We start from the raw sequence: 25,743 nt of genomic DNA on the forward strand, positions 1-25,743 counted from the left end.
TAGTCAATAAAACCGAAGTAGATGTTTTCCTGGAACTCTCTTGCTTTTTTGATTATTCAACAGCTGTTGGCAATTTGATCTCTGGTTCCTCTGTCTTTTCTAAATCCAGCTTGAACATCTGGAAGTTCACAGTTCAAGTATTTTTGAAGCCTGGCTTAGAGTATTTTGAGCATTACTTTGCTAGCTTGAAATGAGTGCAATTGTGCGGTAATTGAACATTCTTTGGCATTGCCTTTCTTTGTGATTGGAATGAACACTGACCTTTTCCAGGCCTGTGGTCACGGCTGAGTTTTCCAAATTTGCTGGCATGTTGAGTGCAGCACTTTCACAGCATCATCTATTAGGATTTGAAATAGCTCAACTGGAATTCTATACCTCCACTAGCTTTGTTCATAGTGATGCACCCTAAAGCCCACTTGACTTTGCATTCCGGAATGTTTGGCTCTAGGTGGGTGATCACACCATTATGAATATCTGGGTCATGAAGATCTTTTTTGTATAGTTCTTCTGTGTATTCTTGCCACCTCTTCTTAATATATTCTGCTTCTGTTAGGTCCCTCCATTTCTGCCCTTTATTGTGCCCATTTTTGCCTGAAATGTTCCCTTGGTAGCTCTAATTTTCTTGGAGAGATCTCTAGTCTTTCCTACTCTATTGCTTTCCTCTATTTCTTTGCATTGATCACTGATGAAGGCTTTCTGATCTCTCCTTGCTATTCTTTGGAACTCGGCATTCAAATGGGTATATCTTTCCTTTTCTCCTTTACTTTTCACTTCTTTTCTTTTCATAGCTGTTTGTAAGGACTCCTCAGGCAACCATTTTGCATTTTTGCATTTCTTTTTCGAGGGGATGGTCTTGATCACTGCCTCCTGTACAATGTCACGCATCTCTGTCCATAGTTCTTCAGGCACGCTGTCTGTCACATCTAATCCCTTGAATCTATTTCTCACTTCCATTGTATAGTTGTAAGGGATTTGATTTAGGTCATACCTGAATGGTCTAGTGGTTTTCCCTACTTTCTTCAACTTAAGTCTAAATTTGCCAATAAGGAACTCATGATCTGAGCCACAGTCAGCTTCTGGCTTTGTTTTTGATGACTGTATAAGGCTTTTCCATCTTTGCCTGCAAAGAATATAATCAGCCTGATTTTAGTGCTGGTCATCTGGTGATGTCCATGTGTAGAGTCTTCTCTTGTGTTGTTGGAAGTGGGTGTTTGCTATGACCAGTGCGTCCCCTTGGCAAAACTCTGCTAGCCTTTGCCCGCTTCATTCTGTATTCCACGGCCAAATTCACCTGTTACTCCAGGTATTTCTTGACTTCCTACTTTTGCATTCTTTTATTCAGAGTACATCATGAAAAATGCTGAATGGACTGGATGAAGCACAAGCTGGAATCAAGATTGCTGGGAGAAATATCAATAACTTCAGATACACGGATAACACCACACTTATTGGAGAAGGAAATGGCAACTCACTCCAGTACTCTTGCCTGGAAAATCCTGTGGACAGAGGAGCCTGGTAGGCTACAGTCCATGGGGTTGCAAAGAGTCGGACATGACTGAATGACTAAACTTTCACTTTCACCATACTTATGACAGCAAATGAAGAACTAAAGAGCCTCTTAATGAAAGTGAAAGAGGAGACTGAAAAAGTTGGCTTAAAACTCAACATTCAGAGAACTAAGATCATGCTACCTGGTCCCATCACTTCATGGCCAATAGATGGGGAAACAGTGACAAGCTTTATTTTCTGGGGCTCCAAAATCACTGCAGATGGTGACTGCAGCCACGAAATTAAAAGACGCTTGCTCCTTGGAAAGTTATGACCAACCTAGATAGCTTAATAAAAAGCAGAGACATTACTTTGCCAACAAAATTCAGTCTAGTGAAAGTTATGGTTTTTCCAGTAGTCATGTATGGATATGAGAGTTGGACCATAAAGAAAGCTGAGTGCTAAAGAATTGATGCTTTTGAACTGTGGTGTTAGAGACAACTCTTGAGAGTCCCTTGGACAGCAAGGAGATCCAACTAGTCCATCCTAAAGGAAATTAGTCCTGAATATTCATTGGAAGGACTGATATTGAAGCTGAAACTCCAATACTTTGGCCAAGTGATGCAAAGAACTGACTCATTGGAAAAGACCCTGATGCTGAGAAAGATTAAAAGCAGGAGGAGAAGGGGACAACAGAAGATGAGATGGTTGGATGGCATCACCTATTCGATAGACATGAGTTTGAGCAAGCTCTGGGAGTTCGAGATGGACAGGGAGGCCTGGTGTGCTGCAGTCCATGGGGTCACAAAGAGTCAGATATGACTGAGCAATTGAACTGAACTGACTGATCCCATATTCTTGGATCAGAAGACTTTATTGTGCTAAGATGGCAGTACTGCCAATATTGATCTACAGATTCAGTGCAATCTCCCTGAGGATCCCAGTGGGGTTTTTTTGTTGATAGGAATTAGCAAGCTGCTTCTCACATTCATAGGGAATTGCACGGGACCAAGCATAACCAAACAATCTTTAAAAGGAAAACCTTTCCAAGCTTACTACAAACCAAGCAGTGATAAGAGAGTGTGATACTGGCACAATGATAAACATATAGATCAACGAACTAGAATGAATAGTTTAGAAATAAACCCATGTATCTACAGTCACCTGATTTCTAACATGGGATCCAGGTCTGTTTAATGGGGAAAGAATAGCCTTTTCAATAATTGTTCTGGGACAACTGAATGGCCAAATGCACAATGTAGATAATGTACATTTCACATGATGTACAAATATTAATGCACAGTGGATCAAAGGCCTAAATGTATGAGATAAAACTATACAATCCTTAGAAGAAAACATAGGGGTAAGTCTTCATCACTTCAGATTTGGCACTAGATTCTTAGATGTGACAAAAAAGCACAAGCAACATAAGAAAAAATAGATTGAATTGGATCAAAATTAAAAATTTCATACTTTGAAAGACAATATTGAGAAACTGAAGACAATCCACAGAATGGGAGAAAATATTTACAAATCATATATCTGCTAAACAACTTTTTATACAAATGGCCAATAATCACTTGAAAAGATGCTTGGCATAATCTGTCATTAGGGACTACCACAATGAGATACCACATCACACTCACTAGGATAGCTGGAATCAAAAAATCAGATAATAACCAAAATATGGAGAAATTGGAACCTTCATACACCACCAGTGGGAATGTAAAATGGCACAACCACTTTGGAAAACAGTCCAGAAGTTTCTCCAACCATGAAACATTGAACTAACATATGACCCAGCAATTCCACTCCTAGTTACAGATAAATGCAAAATGTACACAAATATCTGTAGCTGCATTATTTGTAATAAATATATAAATAATATATTTATAATAGCCAAAAGTTAGAAACAACCCAAATGCCCATCAACTGATGGAATGGATAAATAAAATGTGGTATACCCATACAATGGATTTTTATTCAGACACAAAAAAGAATGAATATCAATATACTCTACAACATAAATGAACCTTGAAAATTTAATTCTAAGTGAAAAAAGCCAATCATGGAATACAACATATTACATAAAATGTCCAGAATAGGCAAATATATTCGGCAATGGCACCCCACTCCAGTACTCTTGCCTGGAAAATACCATGGACGGAGGAGCCTCGTAGGCTAGAGTCCATGGGGTCGCTAAGAGTCAGACACGACTGAGCAACTTCACTTTCACTTTCCCCTTTCATGCACTGGAGAAGGAAATGGCAACCCACTCCAGTATTCTTGCCTGGAGAATCCCAGGGATGGCGGAGCCTGGTGAGCTGCCGTCTGTGGGGTCGCACAGAATTGGACACGACTGAAGCGACTTAGCAGCAGCAGCATTCAGAAAGTAGATAAATGGTTGCTTAGGGCTGAAGGGGATGGAAGAAAAGATTCATAGCTAAAGTGAGTGGGGTTTGAGGTGAGGAGAATATTCTAAAACTATGGTAATAGTTTTATGTATCAGTGAATATTCTAAAAACAATTGAATTATGCACTTTAAATGGGTAAATTACATGGTATTTGCATTAAATTTCAATAAAGCTATTGAGTTTTCTTTCTTAAAACCGCCATAGAGGAAGGAAATTGCTTATCAGCAAGTGGAGGTATTTCATAAAAATAAATAAAATACTTCGGGTGCAAAAGTTATATAATGTGTTAGGATTAACACAATTTTGTTTCTATATCCATAAAGCCTATTATGCCCAACACAGATATACACATTCTATAGCTTACATATGGGACTCTACAACTAGGCCCTACATCTCTATTCTCTATATTGAATATAGGACTCAATATCGGACAGACACAGAAATATACTTTACTAAACTTGTGTGCATATATCGTACAGTAAACTGAAGCACCTTGGCAGAAGGTAACAAAATGTGCACTTTGCTTTGGATCACTGACTCTTTTTATGTTTCACCCATACCTTAAAACCCTGGAGGAGGGCATGGCAATCTACTTCAGTATTTTTGCCCCTAGAGTCCCATGGACAGAGGAGCCCTAAAGGCTACAGTCCTTACGGTCACAAAGAGTTAGACCCAACTGAAGCAACTGAGCACGCATTCACACATACCTTAAAAAGAAAACAAAGGCAGGAAGAATTATATCCTGCCTCCTCTGTTAGGCTTTTCTACTTTTCCCTTGTTATCACCTCCATCAGGATTGAATACTATCATGTTTTCTCAGAGAAGTTTGCATATAACTGTGTCACAGCACTGAATTCATCCTGAGTCACTTCTTTGTTTTCAAATGCTTGTTCTGTCTACTAGGCTGCAGCAGCTGGAAATCAGAGACTGTGTGTGATTTATTCTTCTCCCACAGTGATAGACTTTTACTAGATTTCTGCAGGAAAAAAATGAACATTTTACATTCTAGAAGACACATTTTTCCATCAAATATAATACAAAATCATAGAATATCAGAGGTGGAAGACCTTAGAAAATATTTGATCTAGTGCCTCAATTAATGTTAAGAAATCTTTCTTTAGCATCCTTGGAAAATGCTTTAATTCAAGCCACTACTTGAGCATTTCTGATGCCACAGAATCCATACCTCACAAAGGGCCTCATTACATTTTCACTTGCTTTTATTGTTGAAAGGTTCATCATTAATGTTAAACCTAATCTTGTAACTTCCACCCTTTGGTTGGTCTAAGATCTGTCACGTATGGCTATACAACATTATCTAATTCATCTTCCATGACAGCATATTAATTATTTAAAGACACTATCATAATCTCCCTTGTCTTCTCTTTGCCAAGCTTCCCACTTTATTCAAATGTTTCTCATAGATATGGTTTCTGGACCTTTCACTGTATAGAGTCAGCTCCTTGGGACACCACCAGATTTTCAATAACCCTTTTAAGTTGTACTTCCCAGAAAAGGAGCCTAAAACATGTGACCAGTGTCAAATACACAGATGCCTTTTTCCTTCCTTAATCTATACCCTGGACTCCTGTTAATCATTCTAAAATTGCTTGAGTTATTTGGAAAGTCACATCACATGGTCTCCTACTAAGCTTTCCATAAGCACAAGTCTTCTTATGCATTTTTTCTATATGAATTCCATTAAGTCAGATCTGCTTAGTTCTTCCACTTGCAATTCATCTTTTTAACCTTCATATAAGTTCCATGTTAATTTATAAATAAACAAAATGCTCTGCCCAAACCAGGTGCTTAACAAATGTCTGTACTTCTTCACATCTCTTATCACAGAAGGAATGTCATGTTTACTATGCAGTTATTTGAGAGCAGGATCCATGTATATTTTTGGTCATTGCTGTATTCTTGTTACTTAGCAAAGTGATTGATAGTAGTCGTTGCTGATGAACACTATTTCTTTTCATAATTACTTGACTATCTTGCCACATTGCTTAAAACAAGTCAATTTAGAGAAACTGTTTTGTTACATTATCAGTCAATTCAGTCAAAGGAATTAACAAGTAACCTCATGGTGACAGTGTTTGAAATGATCTTCCCAAAAAAGATCAATAGCATTAAAAACCCAAAGTTAGTGCCAGATTTTCAAAATATACCTCATCTTACCTAAGAATCTAACCTCTGTGTCAAACAGGTAATAATCCCATAGCCTGAAAAGCATTAATTTGCTGAGTAAAGTGGGTGTCCACACGCTTAGTCTCTGCAATGCTCCCTTGTAATTAGTAGGTTCATAATGCTAATGGCCATGGCTACCCCATTTTTAAGATTCAAGGAGAGTTTGTTTTCCTAGTTTTACTCATTTATGAAACTTTTGATATGTGCATGTTCAATTTGTAAGGTATACAATCCATTCTCATTTCCTTGACAAAGTAAAGAAAAATTCAGACGTCTCAAGAAAAAGAACTGTTTACGACTATAAGTAAATGTAACATATAAATAAATTGTAGGCACTGGAAGAGATAAACAACCTAACATTTCTAATTAAAATTGGGCTGTCACATTTTTCAGTATATAGAGGCTAAAGATGGTCTTTTCTATCATACACTAACTCGAACACATTATTTTATAAATTACACTCGCTATTCCAAAAGATTTTAGGATTTGTGAAGCTTTTTATCATTTTTTTGTTACCCTCATATTTATGGAAGAATAGGCAGACAAACCTCCTGTTCTTTAATAACATAACATCCGGTACTCCTTGGAAACAGGACACAATAGAGAGAAGGACTGTTTATGAGTCAGAGAAACATGTGCTCCTGTCAACTTGAATAAGAGCCATCAGATATTTCTGGTGATGAAAACCTTTCAGTGAGGTGACACAGGCCACATTCCATTCCTTTTATTTTCAGAGATGAGATGGATTTGAAAACCATAACCTGGCTTCTTGATGCAAGGACTCGCCACATGAGATAATCTCCAGCACATTACTATTGGCAAGCAGATCTTTCACCCTTTTGTCTCCATGCATTACAGAAAACGTTAAATCAGTTTGGTGTCCATATAAACTTTTGATCCTAGGAACAGCCTAGGGTACCATCATTATCTTCCGAGGACCATGTATAAGGCCTTCAGTAGGTAGTACTAATTTAATTTCTTTGCTAGAGGAAAAGGTAGCTGATTTTCTAGATCAATATTTGATTGAATATGTTTGAAATGTTGGCAGATAAAGGCCCCTTTTCTGGTCCAAAGACTTTTTGAACCACAGAGGTATAGCGTTCTAGCTCCCCTGGGATTTGAGTGGAAGGAGGTCTCAAAGATCTGTAAGAAGCCTTCCTGCCTTTCCTTGTGTTCTTCCAGCAAGACTCTCTAAAGGTTGAGATGAGAAAAAGACAAGATCAAGAACTGGAATGTCTTTATACCCATTTTTTTTAATCTTTCCTGGGGCTTCTCTTAACTAAAAATAATCGTTTATAACACTAGTTTACAAAAACCTCCTGTAATAGGAGGGTTGAAAGAAAACCTATCTGATCAGCTTTAAGGAGATAACCCGGTGACTTTGGCTAATAATTTGAAACCTCAGATTCTACCACTCATACTACTAATTAAACAAGAATGCTCACGTATCCTCAAAAATGAAATGAATAGAAATTTAAAGGCGGAGCTGTTTGACATAGATTAGAACTTGGTTATCGAGTTTATATTGATAAGTGAAAGATCTTTTCACAAATTGTGCTGGTATTGTAAAGACATTTATGAAGGAAAAATGAAGATTGGGAAAAAATTCCATCCATATGGTATCTGACCATACAAACAAAAAAAATCAGAAGTATACGTGTCACTGTAATCATTATTTTTTCTTTCAAAAGTTTTATCTAAGTTGGCAGTTCTCTCCCAAATAAAACAGCTTGCATATGACTGAAAAGTATTACTCAAGTAAACAATGCTAGTGACACTGTTTTCTAAGTCTACGTAGAAAATTCAAAGATTCTTGAGAAGAATGTTTTCCTTTGCTACAGAAATGCACCCACATTCCCTAAAAGCACAAAAAAGAAAAGGATGCTCACAAATTTCTTCAACTTTCTTTCCTAACATTGAACTTTTATTTGACTGAAAGAGAAATTTGCTTTCCCCTAGCTACTGATGTGAATACACAAGTTCATTTAAAAAGGAGAATAACCACTACATGAAAAGCCAACTGCAACTCCTTGGAAATGCAAACTCCAAAGAACTTCTTTTCCACTGGTTAAGTCAAGTCATTTCTCTGATTTTGAGGTGGGAGGATTACAATCAATTTAGGTTTTTTAGTTGTTGCCGTTTGTTTTTTCATAGAAATTCCTCCACAGCTTCCTTTTATGTTAGTAAAATCACTGGTCAGTATAATAATATTTGCCATATAAATTGAACAACTATTCAAGGCATCATATCATATTTCTTACTTGAAATGAGAAATAATTAGCTTCTGTGAAGGGATTTCATTTTCTATATATTTTATTTTAAAACACTGCTCATTGCTAGGTATAGACTAGTATATATAATACTTAGGTTGATCAGTTATGTAGATAAAGTTAATTTTCAAGTTCTGCTCTTAAGGAACAGCCATAATTTGAATAAAGCAAACCAAGTTTCTATCTACAATTATATTATGAAATACATATAAAGTGTCATCAGAGATTGTAATAGAGTATTTCTTCACAGTGCTTATGTATCAGTTGCATATAGCACACGGCAACTGCTACAAGCAGATGGATCTTAAATGCAAACTCAAATTGCCCCTGAATCTTTGATTTAGAGTCCTTGCTTCAGGGTTTCCTTGAAACCCAAGGCTCCCTTGTCAACCAAGCAGCTCTGATTGTTAGTTTTTAAAAGAGTTTTCATTTTTTTGCATGGGCTAAAAAGAACAAAAGACAAAAGCAGTGAGGGTTATTGGATGTGAAAATTTAAAGTGATGCCATCAAAAAAATATAAACTATTCCATATACCTTTCCTCAATATTATTGATAGTAAAAAAATGTGATTCTCCATTTCCCCCAAACCTCATGTTTTGTAAGGTTCAATTTATGTATCTCTTGTAATAGAAATCCTTCCATATACTAAGATTTAAAGTTTAAAATTTCCTGATAGTTTTCCTAAATAAAATCATGGGCATTATGCTAATGTATTTCACTGATACATGTCAAATCTAATTGGGAAATTCTGCCTAATTTTCTAACGTAAAAATATTAGTTATCTACCCACATCCCCCTTCCTTTTGGAAACTAGAATTTGGAGGGGAGGGTAGAAGTTTTATGTATTTATTTCCTCTCTACATAGTCCATATTTTTAGGGAAAGGTGAGCCTACTCTCAGTCTCCCGGCCCCAGGAGAATCTTATTGACTGACTCAAAAATTTTTCTCCCATGAACTGGAAAGGAAGCAAAGAAGTCCACTGAGGCTGGGCACCATCATCTCACCTCAAGGAGAGGCAGACTTGGAATGGGGCCCTTGCCCCAATCCACAGAGACCTAGAGAGGCAAACCCTGAGTGATCAACAGCCTCTGGGTCAAGTAGCCCTGAAGTCTGCCTTGCCTCTTGATTTTTCTTGCTTGAGCAATCAATTCTCCTTTATCATGTAGGCTATTTTGAGTTGGGTTTTCTGTTACTTTCAACATTGCAGGTGCTAGCTGATACTGTAACTTTTTGTTACAAAACCCCCAAAACCATATTTCTCTTCTCATTTCATCAAGGAACATAAATCATTTGTGGCATGTGATCTGGCTCCCCTGTGATAACATAGACATGTTCCAAATTCTATTATTTGGATATTTAAATTTGTAATTCACCTTCTCAGTGGAGTTTTCATTATTTCTTTTAATTAATTTATTTTTTAATTGAAGGATAATTTATTTACAGAATTTTGTTGCTTTCTGTCAAACATCAACATGAATCAGCCATAGGTATACATATGTCCCCTCCCTTTTAAACCTCCCTCCCATCTCCCTCGCCATCCCACCCCTCTAGGTTGTTACAGAGCCCTGCTTTGAGTTCCCTGAGTCATGCAACAAATTCCCATTGCCTATTTATTTACATATGTTAGTGTATATGCATCCATGTTACTCTCTCCATTTATTTATTTCATTATTTCTAACATCACATTCAATCTAGAAATTAAATTCTAAAAGTATCTGCTTTAGGCCTGCCTACTATACCTCTCAAGCAACTCTGAACCTGGGGATGTAAAAATTTCATGAAAGATACAGCCCTGAGAGAGAAACCCACTAATGGAGCAAAGGGTTTCATCATACCATGCACATGTTATTGAAACCCACCCAATCTTTTTTACTTAAACAAAAATTATAAGCAAAATACACTGTTTGAACACCATCCTGAAACAGTGCTTTTAATATAATCCCATTAAGGTGAATTTTTAGATCTACATATATGACATTAAACAAAGGAGCCTAATGACAAATATCTACGATTAAGTATTTCCATTTAACTTTACACATAAATAATGTGTGCATTGATATGAACCAAGGAAATATTTTTTCTAAGACTCTGAGTGTCTATTTTGTATATTTTTAAGTTTCTCAGTTTACTAACATTTTTGCTTATTTTTTGCTGATAAATTGGCAAGAAACTTTGAGACAGCTGACTTTTACAAATGAAATTATTGTGTGGCTGGAGGCACTGTGATGCACTTAGTATACATACCATTTATTTTGATTATGTGATTAGTGTGTTCTTCTTACTTGTAGTATAAGGTATAGGATATGATTAATTCCATGACTTTTAATTACAAGAAAATAATGTAACTAAAATCTGACATCTATTTTTCTTTTATCTGCTACTGTTACCTATATAATGCTCTCTTTGGTGATGAGGATTTCATGCTCTTAAAATAGAACAAAGATGAACCACAGTGGGTAGTGTGTAAAATTTGTGGCAAAGAAATGAGTATACTACATACTGAAAAATTTGAGCTAACTCTATTACATATACATATAAAGTATTTTGTATTTATACATATAAAATATTCTGAAGATTTTCAATAGTTTGATATTAGTCATTCTTTTTCTTGATAGTCATATTCTGGGATGATAACATTAGTCTTAAACTAGCTGGATGAATATTCCTGAGGGGGAAAAAAAGCTATGGTTCAGTTTCACGGTGTATGTTGAAATCAATGACTAAAGGATGGTGATTCCGCATTTACTGAAGTAAGAAATTCCCAGGAGCAGAGGGAATAAAGATGTGGATCAATGAGAGCAGAAGAGAAAAATGTGGAACCCATGGAGCCAGAGTTCCTCTGAGATTGTGCCAGGTGAATAAGCCCTGTGCTTTAGGTCTCCTTTATTAATCCAGAAAACACTGCAACCAGAGTCCCAGCATGTAGACAAGCCTGGTTGCCAGAAATGCAGGAAGCCCCCATTTTTCTGGAGTTAGACAAAAGAGGTGGGTCATCTGAAAGATGCCCACTCTCATCTTGGGAATGAGGCTTCTGGATATGATCAAGACAGAGTGGCACCATTGGCATCACTGGATTTGCCTTCAAGGGCAGGCTTTCAAGCCAACAATACCATGGTAACTGAAGTTGGGTGATTGGAGGAAAAACAGAGATGATGACTCTTGTCTCAGGAAATCTGTAGGATATGTGTGACACCTTACGTTTTACACCTGGAAATTAGCACTTCTACTCACACATAATCCTGAATGATTTCTTCAAAAGTTACAAACTGGAGATTATTTTAGATCATGTCTTGATATAACTTTATGAATAGACTCTATGATGTAGGCTCATGGAAGCAGGAGATACAAATTATATAGTTCTGAGTAGTTATCTGCACCCACATAGTAGGCATTGAACATGGCATGTTGAATAGGGCACAAGTTAAAGGTCCTGCTTTTTAGTCTTAGTTGTTGTCAGTAAATGCACGGTAATGGGAGAGCCAGAACCAGTGTAAAGGAAGCTTCCATTTCCTCATTTATGAAATGAAAATAAGGAATTCTGTTGAGATGATGGCTGCTGTTGCTGCTGCTGCTAAGTCGCTTCAGTCGTGTCCAACTCTGTGCGACCCCAGAGACGGCAGCCCACCAGGCTCCACTGTCCCTGGGATTCTCCAGGCAAGAATACTGGAGTGGGTTGCCATTTCCTTCTCCAGTGCATGAAAGGGAAAAGTGAAAGTGAAGTCGCTCAGTCATATCCGACTCTTAGCGACCCCATGGACTGTAGCCTACCAGGCTCCTCCATCCATGGGATTTTCCAGGCAAGAGTACTGGAGTGGGATGCCATTGCCTTCTCCGGAGATGATCGCTAACATTGCTCAAAAACATTTCATGGTTTGCACATTTCTGGTAGACTTCCTGAGACAGTAGGCATCATCTATTTTTTCTTTATCCCTCTAATTTTAGTAAGCATTTACTATTCATTATTATATATAAGCTGATGTTCCTAAATGACTTGTCTTTTATTTTCTTAATTTTATTGAAGTATAATTGATTTACAGTGTTATGTTAATTTCTGCTGTACAGCAAAGCGACTCAGTGAGACATATAGATTCTTTTTCATTTTCTTTTCCATCATGGTTTAATCACAAGATATTGAATATAGTTCTCTCGGCTATAGAGTAGGACCTTGTTGTTTATCCATTCTCTCATAATAGTTTGCATCTGCTAATCCCCAATTCCCAAATTTGTCTTTCAAAGATTAGCAGCTCTTCTACTATTTCCACCACTTCCTTAAGGAAGTTCATTATATCAAACTGTGACTCTAAAAGAGTAGAAACTAAGCACCCAGCAGAGATGTTGGATATGCAATAGTCTCCAAAAGGATAAAAGTAAGCCTGGCAAAGATCTCTGTTTTGTTACCTGCTACCAATGCATTTGCGAAAGAGTGTTAATGAAAAATGAGAGTGATGTTCCCATCACACATTTTTGGATTACCGTGCAGCAACATCAATTGGAAGCCTAATGAAACAGAGACCACCTACAGAGGAGGGATATTGTGTTCTTCTGTCTGCCTGCATCCAATTTACCAACCAGCTGTATAGAACCAGCTGCTTGGTTGTTTGAGTCTCTAGTACTGACTGACCACACATTTAACATTGATAATAGGTAGTGCCAATCACCATCATCTTTCACTGGTAGAAGTATGTCATAGCACTTTATAATTAAGTGGTGACGGTAACAGGGAAAAGGCAAATTTCCACTTAGGGTGCACTCAAAATTCCAGTGCTATGTCCTCTCACCATGATGATCTTTTGGAATTACACCAGGTCCCAGATAAATTAACAGGCATCCCTCTATTTAATCCTTTCCATTGACTAAGGGAACATGGTATATATTCATCAAATAGAATTTCTCCCAAGCAGGGGAATAACAATAAGAAACCTAGTAGGTGAGTTCCCACAAAGCATATCAGGGACTCTATAAAGAGGAAAACTGATGATGTTCCAAATGGAAGTGTTCTATTCTTTGTTTCTGCACCTGTTCAAACTGGCATCTGGTATTAGGCTTGTAACTAGTCAAACATTACTACTTTCCATTGAGCTGGCTGGGAGAAACAAACTAAAGAGAATATAGTGGAAAATAATAGTTCATCTTTGTGTGTTATTTTAAAACATAGTCACTGCATTTTCTTCCTCAGGCTCCCTACCTGTGCTTATCATTGACTGCAGTTTATTCTTCTTTTTCTTTTTTTTAATTTGACTTCTAGAAGCCATCTGGCATTCAGTCTAATTCCCACATTACAGTTCTCCATAAGTCAGTCTGCTGACTACCTGTCAGGTTATAGGATTAAGTTTAAGGTTTTCTTAATTCATTGTGAGGTTCTCCATGGATATCATCTATTATATCTTCCTGAGCTTGTCCAGTGTAGATTTCTGTATGTGATTTATGTTTAACAGGTGTTAGTTTGCTAGAGCTTTCTAAATATCGGCTTCACAATGCAATGGAGGCTTTGGAAGACACAAGGACTCCAAATTGTATGGCTCCACAACTGGAGAATGGCCTCCCTGCTGAAATCCAATGTTGCAGAACTGTTTTTTTTTTTTATAAATTTATTTATTTTAGTTGAGGGCTAATTACTTTACAATATTGTAATAGTTTTTGCCATACATTGACATGAATCAGCCATGGGTTTACATGTGTTCCCCTTCCTGGACCCTCCACCCACCTCCCTCCCCATCCCATCCCTCTGGGTCATCCCATTGCCCCGGCCCTGAGCCCTTGTCTCATGCATCGAACATGGAATGGTGTTCTGTTTCACATATGATAATATACATGTTTCAATGCTATTCTCCCAGAATGTCCCACCCTCACCTTCTCCCTCAGAGTCCATAAAATTGTTCTATGCATCTGTGTCTCTTATTCTGTCTCGCATATAGGGTTATCGTTACCATCTTTCAAATTCCATATATATGCATTAGTATACTGTATTGTTGTTTTTCTTTCTGGCTTACTTCACTCTGTATAATGGGCTCCAGTTTCATCCATCTCAGTAGAACCGATTCAAATGTGTTTTTTTTAATGGCTGAGTAATATTCCATTGTGTATATGTACCACAGCTTCCTTATCCATTCGTCTGCTGATGGACATCTAGGTTGCTTCCATGTCCTGGCTATTGTAAACAGTGCTGCGATGAACATTGGGGTACATGCGTCTCTTTCAATTCTGGTTTCCTCGGTGTATATGCCCAGCAGTGGGATTGCTGGGTCATATGGCAGTTCTATTCCCAGTTTTTTAAGGAATCTCCACACTGTTCTCCATAGTGGCTGTACTACTTTGCATTCCCACCAACAGTGTAAGAGGGTTCCCTTTTCTCCACACCCTCTCCAGCATTTATTGCTTGTAGACTTTTGGATAGCAGCCATTCTGACTGGTGTGAAGTGATACCTCATTGTGGTTTTGATTTGCATTTCTCTAATAATGAGTGATGTTGAGCATCTTTTCATGTGTTTGTTAGCCATCTGTATTTCTTCTTTGGAGAAATGTCTGTTTAGTTCTTTGGCCCATTTTTTGATCGGGTCGTTTATTTTTCTGGAATTCAGCTGCAGAAGTTGCTTGTATATTTTTGAGATTAATTGTTTGTCTGTTGCTTCGTTTGCTATTATTTTCTCCCATTCTGAAGGCTGTCTTTTCACCTTGCTTATAGTTTCCTTTGTTGTGCAAAAGCTTTTAATTTTAATTAGGTCCCATTTGTTTATTTTTGCTTTTATTTCCAATATTCTGGGAGGTGGGTCATGGAGGATCCTGCTGTGATTTATGTCGGAGAGTGTTTTGCCTATGTTTTCCTCTAGGAGTTTTATAGTTTCTGGTCTTACGCTTAGATCTTTAATCCATTTTGAGTTTATTTTTGTGTATGGTGTTAGGAAGTGTTCTAGTTTCATTCTTTTACAAGTGGTTGACCAGTTTTCCCAGCACCACTTGTTAAAGAGATTGTCTTTTCTCCATTGTATATTCTTGCCTCCTTTGTCGAAGATAAGGTGTCCATATGTGCGTGGGTTTATCTCTGGGCTTTCTATTTTGTTCCATTGATCTATATTTCTATCTTTGTGCCAGTACCATACTGTCTTGATGACTGTGGCTTTGTAGTAGAGCCTGAAGTCAGGCAGGTTGATTCCTCCAGTTCCATTCTTCTTCCTCAAGATTGCTTTGGCTATTCGAGGTTTCTTATATTTCCATACAAATTGTGAGATGATTTGTTCTAGTTCTGTGAAAAATACCATTGGTAGCTTGATAGGGATTGCATTGAATCTATAGATTGCTTTGGGTAGTATACTCATTTTCACTATATTAATTCTTCCAATCCATGAACACGGTATATTTCTCCATCTGTTTGTGTCCTCTTTGATTTCTTTCATCAGTGTTTTATAGTTTTCTATATATAAGTCTTTTGTTTCTTTAGGTAGATATATTCCTAAATATTTTATTCTTTTTGTTGCAATGGTGAATGGTATTGTTTCCTTAATTTCTCTTTCTGTTTTCTCATTATTGGAGTATAGGAATGCAAGGGATTTCTGTGTGTTAATTTTATATCCTGCAACTTTACTATATTCATTGATTAACTCTAGTAATTTTCTAGTAGAGTCTTTAGGGTTTTCTATGTAGAGGATCATGTCATCTGCAAACAGTGAGAGTTTTACTTCTTCTTTTCCTATCTGTATTCCTTTTATTTCTTTTTCAGCTCTGATTGCTGTGGCGAAACTTCCAAAACTATGTTGAATAGTAGTGGTGAAAGTGGGCATCCTTGCCTTGTTCCTGACTTTAGGGGAAATGCTTTCAATTTTTCACCATTGAGGATAATGTTTGCTGTGGGTTTGTCATATATAGCTTTTATTATGTTGAGATATGTTCCTTCTATTCCTGCTTTCTGGAGGGTTTTTATCATAAATGGATGCTGAATTTTGTCAAAGGCTTTTTCTGCATCTATTGAGATAACCATATGGTTTTTTTCTTTCAATTTGTTAATGTGGTGTATTACATTGATTGATTTGCGGGTGTTAAAAAAACCTTGCATTCCTGGGATAAAGCCCACTTGGTCATGATGTATGATCTTTTTAATATGATGTTGGATTCTGTTTGCTAGAATTTTATTAAGGATTTTTGCATCTATGTTCATCAGTGATATTGGCCTGTAGTTTTCCTTTTTTGTGACATCTTTGTCTGGTTTTGGAATTAGGGTGATGGTGGCCTCATAGAATGAGTTTGGAAGTTTACCATCTTCTGCAATTTTCTGGAAGAGTTTGAGTAGGATAGGTGTTAGCTCTTCTCTAAATTTTTGGTAGAATTCCGCTGTGAAGCCGTCTGGTCCTGGGCTTTTGTTTGCTGGAAGATTTCTGATTACAGTTTCGATTTCCGTGCTTGTGATGGGTCTGTTAAGATCTATTTCTTCCTGGTTCAGTTTTGGAAAGTTATACTTTTCTAAGAATTTGTCCATTTCTTCCAAGTTGTCCATTTTATTGGCATATAGCTGTTGGTAGTAGTCTCTTATGATCCTTTGTATTTCTGTGGAGTCTGTTGTGATCTCTCCATTTTCATTTCTAATTTTGTTGATCTGATTCTTCTCCCTTTGTTTCTTGATGAGTCTGGCTAATGGCTTGTCAATTTTGTTTATCTTCTCGAAAAACCAGCTTTTAGTTTTGTTGATTTTTGCTATGGTCTCTTTTGTTTCTTTTGCATTTATTTCTGCCCTAATTTTTAAGATTTCTTTCCTTCTACTGACCCTGGGGTTCTTCATTTCTTCCTTCTCTAGTTGCTTTAGGTGTAGAGTTAGTTGATTTATTTGATTTTTTTCTTATTTCATGAGGTACGCCTGTATTGCTATGAACCTTCCCCTTAGTATTGCTTTTACAGTGTCCCATAGGTTTTGGGTTGTTGTGTTTTCATTTTCATTCGTTTCTATGCATTTTATTTCTTTTTTGATTTCTTCTGTGATTTGTTGGTTATTCAGAAGCGTGTTGTTTAGCCTCCATATGCTGGAATTTTTAATAGTTTTTTTTCTTGTAATTGAGGTCTAATCTTACTGCATTGTGGTCAGAGAAGATGGCTGGGATGATTTCAATTTTTTTGAATTTACCAAGGCTAGATTTATGGCCCAGGATGTGATCTATCCTGGAGAAAGTTCCATGTGCACTTGAGAAAAAGGTAAAATTGATTGTTTTGGGGTGGAAAGTCCTGTAAATATCAATTAAATCTAATTTGTCTATTGTATCATTTAAAGTTTGTGTTTCCTTGTTAATTTTCTGTTTAGTTGATCTATCCATATGTGTGAGTGGAGTATTAAAGTCTCCCACTATTATTGGGTTATTGTTAATTTCCCCTTTCATACTTGTTAGTATTTGCCTTATATATTGTGGTGCTCCTATGTTGGGTGCATATATATTTATGATTGTTACGTCTTCTTCTTGGATTGATCCTTTGATCTTTATGTAGTGTCCTTCTTTGTCCCTTTTCACATCCTTTATTTTAAAGTCTATTTTATCTGAAATGAGTATTGCGACTCCTGCTTTCTTTTGGTCTCCGCTTGCATGAAATATGTTTTTCCATCCCTTCACTTTCAGCTTGTGTGTGTCCCTAGTTTTGAGGTGGGTCTCTTGTAGACAGCATATATAGGGGTCTTGTTTTTGTATCCATTCAGCAACACTTTGTCTTTTGGTTGGGGCATTCAACCCATTTACATTTAAGGTAATTATTGATAAGTATGATCCCGTTGCCATTTACTTTGTTGTTTTGAGTTCGTGTTGAAACATCCTTTCTGTGTTTCCTGTTTAGAGAAGATCCTTTAGCATTTGTTGGAGAGCTGGTTTGGTGGTGCTGAATTCCCTCAGCTCTTGCTTGTCTGTAAAGCTTTTGAATTCTCCTTCATATCTGAATGAGATCCTTGCTGGGTACAGTAATCTGGGTTGTAGATTATTCTCTTTCATTACTTTAAGTATGTCCTACCATTCCCTTCTAGCCTGAAGGGTTTCTATTGAAAGATCAGCTGTTATCCTTATGGGGATCCCCTTGTGTGTTATTTGTTGTTTTTCCCTTGCTGCTTTTAATATTTGTTCTTTGTGTTTGATCTTTGTTAATTTGATTAATATGTGTCTTGGGGTGTTTCGCCTTGGGTTTATCCTGTTTGGAACTCTCTGGGTTTCTTGGACTTCTGTGACTATTTCTTTCCTCATTTTAGGGAAATTTTCAACTATTATCTCCTCGAGTATTTTTTCATGGCCTTTCCTTTTATCTTCTTCTTCTGGGACTCCTATGATTCGAATGTTGGGGCGTTTCATATTGTCCCAGAGGTCCCGGAGGTTTTCCTCATTTCTTTTGATTCTTTTTTCTTTTTTCCTCTCTGCTTCGTTTATTTCCATCATTCTATCTTCTACCTCACTTATCCTATCTTCTGCCTCCGTTATTCTACTGTTGGTTCCCTCCAGAGTGTCTTTTATCTCCTTTATTTCATTATTCATTCTATATTGACTCCTTTTTATTTCTTCTAAGTCCTTGATAAACATTTCTTGCATCTTCTCAATCCTTGTCTCCAGGCTATTTATCTGTAACTCCATTTTGCTTTCAAGATTTTGGATCATTTTTATTATCATTATTCTAAATTCTTTTTCAGATAGATTCCCTATCTCTTCCTCTTTTGTTTGGTTTTGTGGGCATTTCTCATTTTCCTTTACTTGCTGAGTATTTCTCTGCCTTTTCATCTTGTTAGGATTGCTGTGTTAGGCGTGGCCCTTCTGTATTCTGGTAGTATGAAGTTCCTCTTTATTGTGGAGGTTCCCCACTGTGGTTGGGGTTGGACAGGTGGCTTGTCAAGGCTTCCTGGTTGCTGGAGCTTGTGTCGGTGTTCTGGTGGGTGGAGCTGGATTTCTGCTCTCTAGAGTGCAATGGAGTGACCAGTATTAATTTTTGAGATGTCTATGGATTTGGTGTGCCTCTGGGCAGCCTGTATATTGATGCTCAGGGCTATGTTCCTGCGTTGCTGGAGAATTTACGTGGTATGTCTTGCTCTGGAACTTATTGGCTCTTGGGTGGAGCTTGGTTTCAGTGTATATGTGGAGGCTATTGGATGGTCTCTTATTAATTAATGTTTCCCCTGGCTTTCAGTCTTATTCTTGCAGTAGCCTCAAGAGTTCTCCTTCCATACAGCATCAATAATAAAACTTTTAGGTTAATGGTGAAAAGATTCTCCACAGTGAGGGATACCCAGAAAGGTTCACTGAGTTTCATGGAGAGATGAGGTGGGGGGGGTGAGGTGACCAGGAGGGGAAGAGGGGAATTCAAATGTGGAGAGAGCAATCTAGCCAGTAAGCACTTCCCTCTGTGCTTTCCACAGTTTGGAACCCTCAGAGTGGTTCACAGAGATACATAGACAGGGGGGAGGAAGGTAATAGAGGTGAGCATGAGTAGAAAGGGAGGAATCAAGATGGGAGAGAGAGATCTGGGCAGTATCCTGTTCCTGAAGTGTTCTCCAGTACCCAGAACACCCTCAGAGATTCACAGAATTGGGTTGAGAAGAGAAGGAGGAGGGTGGGAGATAGAGGTTCCCTGGGGGAGAAGAAAGAGCATCAATTGGGGGAGAGAGTAATCAGGCCAGTGATCACACTCCTGAGTAAAAATGGGTCCTAAAGATTGGGTTCTTAAATGTACAAAATTGATATCAAATATGTAAAACAAAGATTAAAAATCTAGAGTAGAGGTTAGACTCTTATAAAACTTACAATATAAAAAAAAAGAAAAAAGGAAACAGTGTAAAAAGAAAAAAAACAGTAAAACAGTAAAAAAAGAAACAGTAAAAAAAGTAAAACTGGAAAAAAACAGTAAAAGAAAACACAGAAGGTATAAGATATATGTATGCAGTTTGCTTCAAAAATAGGGTTGTTTTTTTTTTTGCAAGTTAATAGTGGGTTATGAAAATGAAAGTTAAAGGTGTAATAGAGGACTTGAAGAAAAAGGAAAGAAGAGAAAAAAAATTTTTTTTAATTTAAAAAAAATAAAAAAAAATAATATAAAAAAAATAATAATAGTAAAAAATATATATATCCCGGACTTTCTCTGGAGCTGTTGTGAGCAGTGTGGGGTCTGCTCAGTTTCAGATAGATCCTTGTTCCTGCTTATACTTTTCAAGATCTATAGGTCCTTTTCAATGCAGTCAGTATTAACCACAGGGATTTTAATCTGTTGGCCTGTCACTTGCAAAGCGCTTCCCTCTGTTTATTTGGCTTCTGTTTGGAGATCTCTTCAGTATCTAATTTCCGCCCTGCAACAAAAGGGTGCAGGTGGTCTCTTTAGGTTCGCTTGTTCAATCGTGCTGTGGGGAGGAAGGAACACTGCAAACCTGGCGTGTGTGTGGTGAGCTCGCAGTGTCTCGGCCGCACTGGGTTCGCCCCCGTTCACGGCGTGTGTGCTTTCCCCGTCTACCCTGCTCAGGCTTCAGGTTACTCAGCCGGGGAGCGGGCCGGGGAGTGGGCCCTGAGATGCGTGCACTTCCCAGGTCTAAGCCGCTCAGGTTCAGGTTCCCGGGTACTCCACAAAGGCGCAGACTCGGTTGCACCCGCAGTTTGTGCGCCCACGGTTTGTGCCGTTCCCGGTCGGAGCAGCTCAGGCAGCCGGGAGTTTGGCGAACGCACTCTCCCCTGTTGGGGCGGTGCGGCTTATCACCTCCCTGGTCCCCGCCTCGGTTTATGGGCGCGCCCGGCTCCGGTGTGCTTTGTGTCGGTTCTGGGGAGCTGGTCTCTGGCTGCGACCCTCCCGGCGGCTGTCGACCCTCCGGGATCTCAGGCAGTCTTTGCTTAGAAACTGGGAGCCTGTTTGCAGATTGGTAGGGGGTGCCCTCTCTGGGGCGGAGTTTGCCTCTTTCCAGCTCTGGGTGGCCCCGCCTGCCTGCTGTGTCCGGCGGGGGATGGGGCGGTCCGCAGCCGGCTAGCTCTCCTCTGGTATCGCTCAGTCCTTTGTTCTGTGAGCGGGCCGGCAGTGCCTTAGAGTTGGGCTTTTCGCGGGATAGTTCTCTCTCTCTGGCTGTCCCACAGTTTAGGTTACTATCTCACGTTAGCTCCCTCAGATTGCCCTCAGGGCACTCGGGCCCGGTCCTTACCCTAGGCAGTGCCGCCCACTCCTCTCCGTTCAGCCCCCACTTGCTGGTGGCGGATGATGCGAGCGTCTGGGGTTCTTTGCTGGGAGTTGCTTTAGGCACGTAATCTGTGGGTTTTATTTATTTTTTCCTCCCAGTTACATTGCCCTCCGAGATAAGAAATCTTCCCCCACACCTGCCAGTGAGAGGGTTTCCTGGTGCTTGGAAATTTCTCCTCTTTTACGACTCCCTCCCCGGGACGGGTCTCCGTCCCTAACTCTTTTGTCTCTCTTTTTATCTTTTATAATTTCTCCTACCTCTTTTGAAGATAATGCGCTATCTTTGTGGAAGCCTGACGTCCTCTGCCAGCCTTCAGAAGTAGTTTTGTGAAGTTTGGTCAGCGTTCAGATGTTCTTTCGATAAATTTGTGGAGGAGAGAGTGGTCTCCCCGTCCTATTCCTCCGCCATCTTAGCCCCGCCTCCGCAGAACTATTTATTAAGCTAAAAGGATGGATATTTCAATGTATGGAAATTAAAGAGACTCAGATTCCAACATAAACCCACCAGTTGTGCATACATATTATGTAGCTCTCAAGATACAGTATATTATTTAACAGGGAAGACAACTAGGGGAGTTTAAAAATAGAGATTTACTCTTGGCTACAAATTGCCATGAATTTGAGTGTGATTTTTGTAATGTCCTACTTTTAAGTTGAATTCTTTTGTATAATTTTTGTTTTCCTGGTGTAAAGTTTAAGTGACTAATGAAACCCTAGGCATTGCTAGGAAGAGAGGGGGAAAGTCTTCCTTTAAAGAGTATATCTAATAAAGCATTTTAAAACGCATTATTGTATATTTGGAAAATGTAGATAGCATTCTGGGAAATAGGAAACAAAGAATAAAGCTGAGTTAGTAATGAATGTTCATGTGAGTGTCTGAAAGCTGTTATGAAATTTTTATTTCTATGTTACATGCACTTTAATAAAGTTTCTAGATTGGGATATGGGATTCTTCTCATGACAATGGGCCATTTGTTTTAGCTAGGTATGCACAACACAACACAATGCTTCAGTTCAGTTCAATTCAGTTCGGTCACTCAGTTGTGTCCAACTCTTTGTGACCCGATGGACTGCAGCACACCAGACCTCCCTGTCCATCACCAACTCCTGGAGCTTACTCAAACTCATGTACAGCGAGTCAGTGATGCTATCCAACCATCTCATCCTCGGTCGTCCCCTTCTCCGCCTGCCTTCAATCTTTCCCAGCATCAGGGTTCTTTTCCAATAAGTCAGTTCTTCGCATCAGGTGGCCAAAGTAATGGAGTTTCAGCTTCAGCATCAGTCTTTCCAATGAACATTCAGGACTGATTTCCTTTTGGATTGACTGGTTGGATCTCCTTGCTGTCCAAGGGACTCTCAAGAGTTGTCTCCAACACCACAGTTCAAAAGCATCAATTCTTCGGCACTCAGCTTTCTTTATAGTCCAGTTCTCACATCCATACATGATTACTGGAAAAACCATAGCTTTGACTAGACTCACCTTTGTTGGCAAAGTAATGTCTCTGCTTTTTAATAAGCTGTCTAGGTTTGTCATAGCTTTCCCTCCAAGGAGCAAGCGTCTTTTAATTTCATGGCTGCAGTCACCATCTGCAGTGATTTTGAAGCCTGAAAAGATAAAGTCTCTTACTGTTGCCATTGTTTCCCCATCTATTTGCCATGAAATGATGGGACCAGATGCCATGATCTTAGTTTTCTGAATGTTGAGTTTTAAGCCAACTTTTTCAGTCTCCTCTTTCACTTTCATCAAAAGGCTCTTTAGTTCTTCTTCACTTTCTGCCATAAGGGTGGTGTCATCTGCATATCTGAGGTTATTGATATTTGTGCCAGCAATCTTGATTCCAGCTTGTGCTTCATCCAGCCCAGCATTTCACATGATGTTCTCTGCTTATAAGTTAAATAAGCAGGGTGACCATATATAGCCTTGATGTACTCCTTTCCCTGTTTGGAACCATTCTGTTGTTCCATGTTCAGTTCTAACTGTTGCTTCTTGACCTGCATACATATTTTTCAGAACTCAGGTAAGGTGGTCTGGTAGTCTGGTATTCCCATCTCTTTAAACTCATAAAATCTTTAGCCTCATATTGGTCTTTTATTTGTATGTATATATATATATATATATCTTTTATTTTAAACCATTCAGTTTTATAGTTATTCCTCACCTCAACTACAAGAAGGAAATTGTTACACACATATTATAGATGATTAATCCAAGATACATGAAATTAAGGTACTATGCCTGTGGTCACACTGAAAGTTAATCGAAATTAAAATGCACAGCTCTGAGTTCCCAGGCCATTGCTCAGCCCCTTGAGCTATGCCACTTTGCACTATAAATCGTCCCTATAATTTTAAAAATTTATAATGTCTCATCAATTTGCATATCTGAGTATGAATTACAAACATTAAAATTGGCTACAACTCCTCATCACCCAATTATTAACAAGAAGCACCGAAAAGGTCAAAATCATGAAAGCCCAAAGTAAATGATAACTGTGCACCTTTTGCTAAACACTGTGCATACAATGCAACACGTATTCTTTGTTTTTCTGACACTAGGAAATAATTCAAAACTTGGTTTATTCACAGTAGTTGACTGTGAATTATTATGAAAAATTAAAATGATATTCTAAAAATTATTTTAGTGTGATTCAGACTTGATATCATCTTTAGATACCAAGTATTAGGGGTAAATACTTACGAACATACAAGTCACTAAGATATACTCTCTCAAATTAAAATCAGTATAATTTTTAAAAAGCCAGTAATATATAAAAGAATTCTATATCAATATAACTTGTATTAGGCACTAATGAAATACATTGTGATTTAGAATTTCTTGATTTCTATGGACATTTTCTATATAATAAGGATTTTTCCATGATTTTCTACCATCAGCTGATGTTCTCATTCTTTGTCCTGTTATGGTTCCATTGTTTGACATCTCACAGTCACAGAAGCAATTAACCATATAGCATTGATAAGAATACCAACTCAAAAAGGTTGTCAAAAGAGCATGGAAAATTTAGGATCTTTTTTGAAGAGGCTGGTAGTCTCACTGAAAACTGTAATTAAAGAGTGTGTAATTCTGCTTGTGTGTTTGTTATACAATGATACTAGTCTAGAGTTAAATAAACATGGGACCATACAGTGGATTATAATGAAAAAGAACTTTTATTCTCCAGTTGGTGATAATAAAGCACAACTCCTTAGGAAGGGACTTTTTTCCCCATAGTGTTTGTACCTCCTTCTTTTAAAATGCTACTAAATGTGAAATTAGTGTTGTCCCTCAAAGTGCATAAGATTAATTGTTAGTAATTGAACACAGTTTGGGGGCTAATTATATAAAAATTTATATTAAAGAATACAACCAAACTGATTGAGTTTTACAGTTTGCATTTTGTTTTCAAATTACATGAGTTAAAAGGCAGTGGTAAGAATAAAAATCCATTTAAAGCTGTGAAAGCAAATTAAGGTTTACTAGTCCTTTGAAAGACAAATGAGTCAAATGCTGTAATGGAGAGAAAGCAGTAAAAATGATTCTGAAATTAACTGTAGAATTAAAATATCAACTGTTCTAAGACTGCATGGGTTGACCACATTCAGAGAGGTGACCTGCCTTTCCTTGTGTGTCTGGCTAATTCAGGATCTCAAGGCTCTTCTTTGAAAATATAAATTACGATGATTTGGCTAGAGAATGGGGAAAAGTGCATACAATTCATTGCCTCCCATTATTCCTTATTTATCTTTAAATTTTCAGCAAAAGACTCCTGCTTCCTGAAATATGGACTGAATGCCCTTTTCCCTATTTCTCCCACTAAGTACAGTTAAATACGCAGGACATTTATATAAAACAAATATAATAAGACTCTGAAAGGCAGAGACAAACAGTCTAGGTACGGAGCTGGGGATCAGAGGAACAACATGGTGATGATTTCTTTGGGTTTTCTTTATGCCTCATATATTCCAGACTGGGTGGAGAAATGCCTGAAAATGCCAATGAATGCAGAGCTATACCTGCGCCTAAAGACTGATCTGTCTTGCCAAAGGAATAGAAAGAGATAGTCTAGCCAGGACTGAAATGTTTAGACAATGATTGCTCTACAACAGCAAATGTCACAGGAAAAAAATCCTTATCCCCTCCAGCAAAGGCCAAGAGGGGAGCCTAAATTTTAACCCTTCCCTGGTTTTCCAGGGCACCCCAAGCTACCTTCCTGAGATTATCTGCCATTTCCTAC

The sequence above is a fragment of the Giraffa tippelskirchi genome, chromosome 4 (assembly GCF_054371585.1).
Source record: "Giraffa tippelskirchi isolate mGirTip1 chromosome 4, T2T-mGirTip1v1.2.pri, whole genome shotgun sequence".
Taxonomy (NCBI): domain Eukaryota; kingdom Metazoa; phylum Chordata; class Mammalia; order Artiodactyla; family Giraffidae; genus Giraffa; species Giraffa tippelskirchi.